This window comes from Chlorocebus sabaeus, chromosome 9 (genome assembly GCF_047675955.1).
Source record: "Chlorocebus sabaeus isolate Y175 chromosome 9, mChlSab1.0.hap1, whole genome shotgun sequence".
Classification (NCBI taxonomy): domain Eukaryota; kingdom Metazoa; phylum Chordata; class Mammalia; order Primates; family Cercopithecidae; genus Chlorocebus; species Chlorocebus sabaeus.
In genome coordinates, this window is record NC_132912.1 from 91,482,622 (window position 1) to 91,488,751 (window position 6,130).

Sequence of the window (6,130 nt, forward strand, 5' to 3'; positions counted from 1 at the left end):
GAGAAATAAGATTTGGAATGAAAGGATACTGTCAATAAATGCAACACATAATAGGAAGCACGGACTGTGGCAAGACAATGGGCATCACCAGGACATGTACGCTAAAACCTCTCTCAAAATTGCATGCAGACTTCCTGTTTCGGTTTATCACATAAGAAGATTGGAAGTCACCACTCAGTCCAAACAACAAATAAAAGTGCAGTAGACTGAAAAATCAGTAATTCTTTTTGTCAGTCTTTTTGACACTTAACACACTTTTGTAAGTTTTACCTTTAGGAGCTTGATCAGATTCTCACAGTAAATATTAGAGAAAAATTCTCTTGTGCTCTAGCAGAGAGAGAATAGAAACCATTTTGAAGTAGGTGACAACACTCTGCTCTTAACAAGACCTGTCCTCAGAAGAAACTAGTTAACCAGAGCCTAACCTGCAGGGTTTTATCAAAACCTAATGAATCTGAAGAAAAGATCATACCCAACTCCTGCTTACTCTAGCTATCTCCTCAAAGTGGAACTGAGAAGCACTTCTGAAGTTCACAGTCCAGTGGCACAGGTACACTAAAGATGAGACTATAGAACACTTCCCCTCCCTCATATCTCACCACTATGTTCCCACCTACTCTGCTGAAGGATGTTGTTAATGAGGAAGGCTATGTATGTGCGGGGGCAGGAAATATATGGGAAATCTTTGTACCTTCCTCACAATTTTGCTGTGAATCTCAAATTAGTCTAAAAAATAAATCCTTAAAAAATTGCATGCAAGGATATATGAAACAGGGGAAGATAAACTTTTCTTTGTTCCATTTCCTGAATAATGCATAACTTCTTGGGACATTTGTAGTCCCTGGGGAGACCAAGATGCTAAGAAGAAAGTCTAGAATTGAGTGTGAATTTACCACGTAAAGACTAACAAAAACAGTCCATAATTTGCTGAATTGGAGAATTAAGTTTTCTGCATTAAGCAAAACAGGAGTTGAAAGGCAAGTTCAGCTAGTTTTGCGGTTGCTAAATTTGTAGTTAACACATGCTTATGAACATCTGAAATTATTATATAAATGAGATAGGAAAATTGGGTCCGGAGGCAGGGAACCTAAGGACTTCCTATAACTAAATCAAATGGAAAAAAAAAAAAAAGCCAGCTCTATAGAGCAAGAAAATAACTTGGTAAGTGTACTTCAGCTATGTCAGGAAACATCCTCTTCATTTGCATAGGGTGTACACCAAGTCAATAAGTTTGTAACTTCACTTCATCCTCTCCAATTACACAGGGCTTATACCAAGTAACCAATAGGAAACCTCTAGAGGATATTTAAATCCCAGAAAATTCTGTAACCAAGATTTTGAGCCGCTCGTTCAGGCCTGCTCCCACCCTGTGGAGTATACTTTTGTTTTCAATAAATCTCTGCTTTTGCTGCTTCATTCTTTCCGTTCTTTGTGCATTTTGTCCAATTCTTTGTTCAAAATGCCAAGAACCTGGACACCCTCCACCAGTAACACAAATACAAATTAAACATATAGATAGAGAAATAAAATATGTGTATAGGTTATTATGAATGCAGCTAGGGAAGGTAAATAATAACTTGCAAAATTGTAGTTAAGGCTATGAAGAAGTCCTTGTTTTCTCTGGTAAACCTTGGCACTAAAATAGTAGAGTACTGAGATTAGATACATCTTTAGATACATCTTTTTAAAGAGCTCCGGAATGTTAACATGGCTTAAACGTTACTTCACTGGTTTCAAACGATCCTTCAAAGAAGACAAATATGATGGGATAAAAATTCAGAAGAATTACTCAAATTATTTAAATAATTACTCAATTATTTAAATAATAAATTGGAAGTCTCTGATAATGGTGGACTAAATAACTTAGATCTGGAAAAAGCATAAAAAGTATCTGATTGAAGACAATGGAAAGCTAAAAGCACAATGAAGAATTGCAGTCAAGAAAAGGAAACCTGGCCAGGTGCCTATTGCCTAGGCACATAGTCATCAAGTTATCTAAAGTCAAGACAAAGGAGAGAATCTTAAGAGCTGTGAGGCAAAAGCATCACATAACCTATAAAGGAAAACCTACTAGATTAACAGCAGGTTTCTCGCAGAAATCTTACAAGCTAGAAAGGATTGGAGACCTATTTTTAGCCTCATTAAACAAAACAGTTATCACCTAAGAATTTTGTATCCAGCAAAACTAAACTTCATAAATGAAGGAAAGATACAGTCTTTTCCAGACAAATGCTGAGAGAATTTGTCACTACCAAGCCAGCACTACAAGAACTGCTAAAAGGAGCTCTAAATCTTGAAACAAATCCTTTGAGTACACCAAAATAGAACCTCCTTAAAGCATAAATCTCACAGGACCTGTATAATAATAACACAATGAATAAAAAACAAGGTATTCATTTACATTCATAACATTGAATGTAAATGGCCTGAATGCTCCACTTAAAAGATACAGAATGGCAGAATGGGTAAGAACTCAATAACCAAATTTCTCCTGTCTTCAGGGGACCCACCTAACACATAAGGTCTCACAAAAACTTAAGGTAAAGTGGTGGAAAAAGATATTCCATGCAAATGGACACCAAAAGCAAGCAGGAGTAGGATTCTTACATCAGACAAAACAAACTTTAAAGCAACAGCAGTTAAAAAAGACAAAGAGAGACATTATATAATGATAAAAGCCCCATTCCAACAGGACAATATCACAATTCTAAATATATACACACCTTGCACTGGAGATCCCAAATTTATAAAACAATTACGACTAAACCTAAGAAATGAGAGAGATGGCAAACAATAACAATGGGGAACTTTAATACTCCACTGACAGCACTAGACAAGTCATCAAAACAGAAAGTCAGCAAAGAAACAACGGGCCTAAACTATACCCTACAACAAATGTATTTAACAGATATTTACAGAACATTCTACCCAACAACTGAATAATATACACTCTATTCATCAGCACATGGAACATTCTTCAAGATAACCATATGATAGGCCACAAAAAAGTCTCCGTAAATGTAAGAAAACTGAAATTATATCAAGTACTCTCTCAGACCACAGTGGAATATTCAATATTTATGTGGTAATCATAATTGGATGTTTTTAGAAGCTAGCGTAGTTGCAGGGTGGTGGAGGGGCGGTGGGCAGAGCATTTAGCTGTAGAGAAAAAGACCTGGTTTATTTGGGGCAGTAGCAGGCATCATTCCACAAAAAACTTAGCATGTTTTCTAGTTTTCTAAGAGAACTACAGGAGAGAAAGGGAAGAATAGGGGCCTAGGTGAAATATAAATGTCTTCTCCAGGTGGGAAGTGTTGTAACTATTCCTGAAGATAAATAAGCATAACATATGACTACCAGTTCTTGTGTCAGATCACAGGTTTACCTAGTGAATGCTAAGTGGTTGTAGAGAACAGAAGGTAGCATAAATTAGAGAGAGATGTGGGGAATGAAAAAAGGTAAAAGGCGATTGAGTTATTTTTCACTGGTTGTATACATGATTTGATGGAGAGTGTATAGGGAAGATGGTAATGAGGGTGCAATGGAATCTCACTTAGCAATGAAAGAGAATGCACAATTGATAAACACAATCAACTGATGAATCTCTAAGATTCTATTTATATGACATTCTCAGAAAGAGAACACGACAGTGATAGAAAACAGATTAATGATTACCAGGGAGTAGGAAAAGAAGTATGACTGGGATAGCATAAGGGAGATCTTTCTGGTGATGAAACTAAAGCCATCCTGATTGTGGTGGTAGTAACATGAACATGAATATATATATATAAAAAACATATATAATATTATATATATTCCATATATAATATTATATATAATATTACATATGTAATATATTATATATGGAATATATATAATATATATGTAATATATTATATATGGAATATATATAATATATATGTAATATATTATATATGTAATATATAATATATATGTAATATATATGTAATATATATAATATTATATATATTACATATATAATATATTACATATATTATATATTACATATATTATATATGTAATAATATATGTAATATATTACATATATATGTAAAATTATGTTGAAATATGTAAAAATGCATAAACTGTACATCAAAATTTTTAAAGTCAGTTTTACTGTGTTATGTTTTTAGTTTAAAAATTAGAAAAAACATAAAGAGGAAAAGGCATCAATGGATTAAATTTTTTAAGAGGCAACAAAAGGCAACATGTGACTCTTATTTGGATCTTAAGCACAAAACTATGGGAGAGAAAAGCATAAGGTAGTTTAAAAATTTTGAACAATAATTGGTTATTTGATATTAAATGTTAAAAATATTTTAGTAATACTCTTTTAAAAGTATAGTTGTGTTGTTTTAAGAAGTCCTTTTAGAGATGTACAGTGAAATATTTATAAAAGAAAATATATATTTTAGATTTGCTTCAAAATAATTCAGTGCAGGGGGGAAATTTGAGGTATAGATTAAACAAAATTAGCCATGAGTTGATGACTGCTGAAGGTAGCTGATAAGTCGGTTGGGATTCATTGTATTATTTTTCTCTACTTTGTACATCTGTTAAATTTTCCATAATCAAAAGTTAAAGAATAAACATTTTAAAAAATTAAAAACATATTTACAGTAGCATCAAAAATATGAAATACCTGAAATAAATCTAGCAAAAAATGTGTCAAACCTGTGTATTAAATATTATTGTAAAACATTAAAACAATCAAAATGTGAAGAGAACTATAGATGTTCATCATTGAAGACTTAGTATTGTTGATACCAATTTTACCCAAATTAAATTGTACAGTTAATACAATCCCAGTTAAAATCCTTTTTTGTAAAAAGTTATAAGTTGAATCTAAATTTTACAAAGAATTGCTCGTGGTAAAAAACAGTGAAGAAAATGTTTTCAAAAGTATTTAATATTGGAGGATTTACACTATTAAATATCAAGAATTATAAAATTACAGTACTTAAGACAGTGAAAGATTTATGCAAGGATAGAAAAATATGCTAATGAAATAAACTAGAAAGTCTAGAAACAGAGTCATACATGTATGGTCATCTGATTTGATAAAATGACAGTGCCATATAGGGAAAACTTTGGGGTTTACAATAAAACAACTGGAGATTACATACATTATGTATATCTTATATCCTGTTTTGTATACTATAACAATAATTCAGGTGAAGTGCAGATCTTAATGTAAAAGGCAAAACAATAAAGCTTCTAGAGGAAAACATAACATTTTCAAGACCTTAGAGTAAGCAAAGATTTCTTAAACAGAGCACACAAAGCATGATCCTGAAGGAAAAGGTGGTAAATTGAATTATATTAAAATTAGGAACTTCAAAGGGATTGTAATATATAAAGAATTTCTACAAATTAATTTTAAAAGTATAGACAATCAAATTTAGAAATGGGCAAAAGACTTGAATAGTACTTCGCAAGAGAAGAAATTCAAATCTCTGATAAACAGAAAAAGATGTTCAACCTCATTAGCCATCAGGGAACATAGAAATACCCTAACAGAACCCCGTCTCTACTAAAAATACAAAAAATTAGCCGGGCGTGGAAATAAACCAAATGTTATCAACAATAAAATGGAAGCCTGGCCCCATGGCTCAGGCTTGTAACCCAAACACTTTGGGAAGCCATGGTGGGAGGATCACTTGAGGCTATAAATTGGAGACCAGCTTGGGCAAGATAGCAAGACCCCATCTCTACAAAAAAAGAAGCAAAACCAGTAAAATGGATACATAAGTTTTGGTGTGTTCTCACAATGGAATACTCTTGTAGAATAATGACAGTGATTAAACATAGACAAATCTCCAGCCACAAATAAAACTGGTATGTTATTTCCATTTGTCTATTTTCCCCTGGGAAAACATTGTTTCCCTTCAGAGAACTTTCCTGTTAGTGACCCTGCTGGGTAAGCCTCCTAGGCTGAAGGCACCTCACCTATCTCAGCAGTTAGAACAAGCCCTTCAGTGTCCTCATAAAAGTCCCCGGAGACCTGCATCAGGAAGAGGCTGATCCCCCAGGGCCTACTGGAGTCTGAGATCAGACCGTTAGGAAGCAGGCTCAAAGCATGAGATCCTCGGTGAGCCGGCTGTGCAAA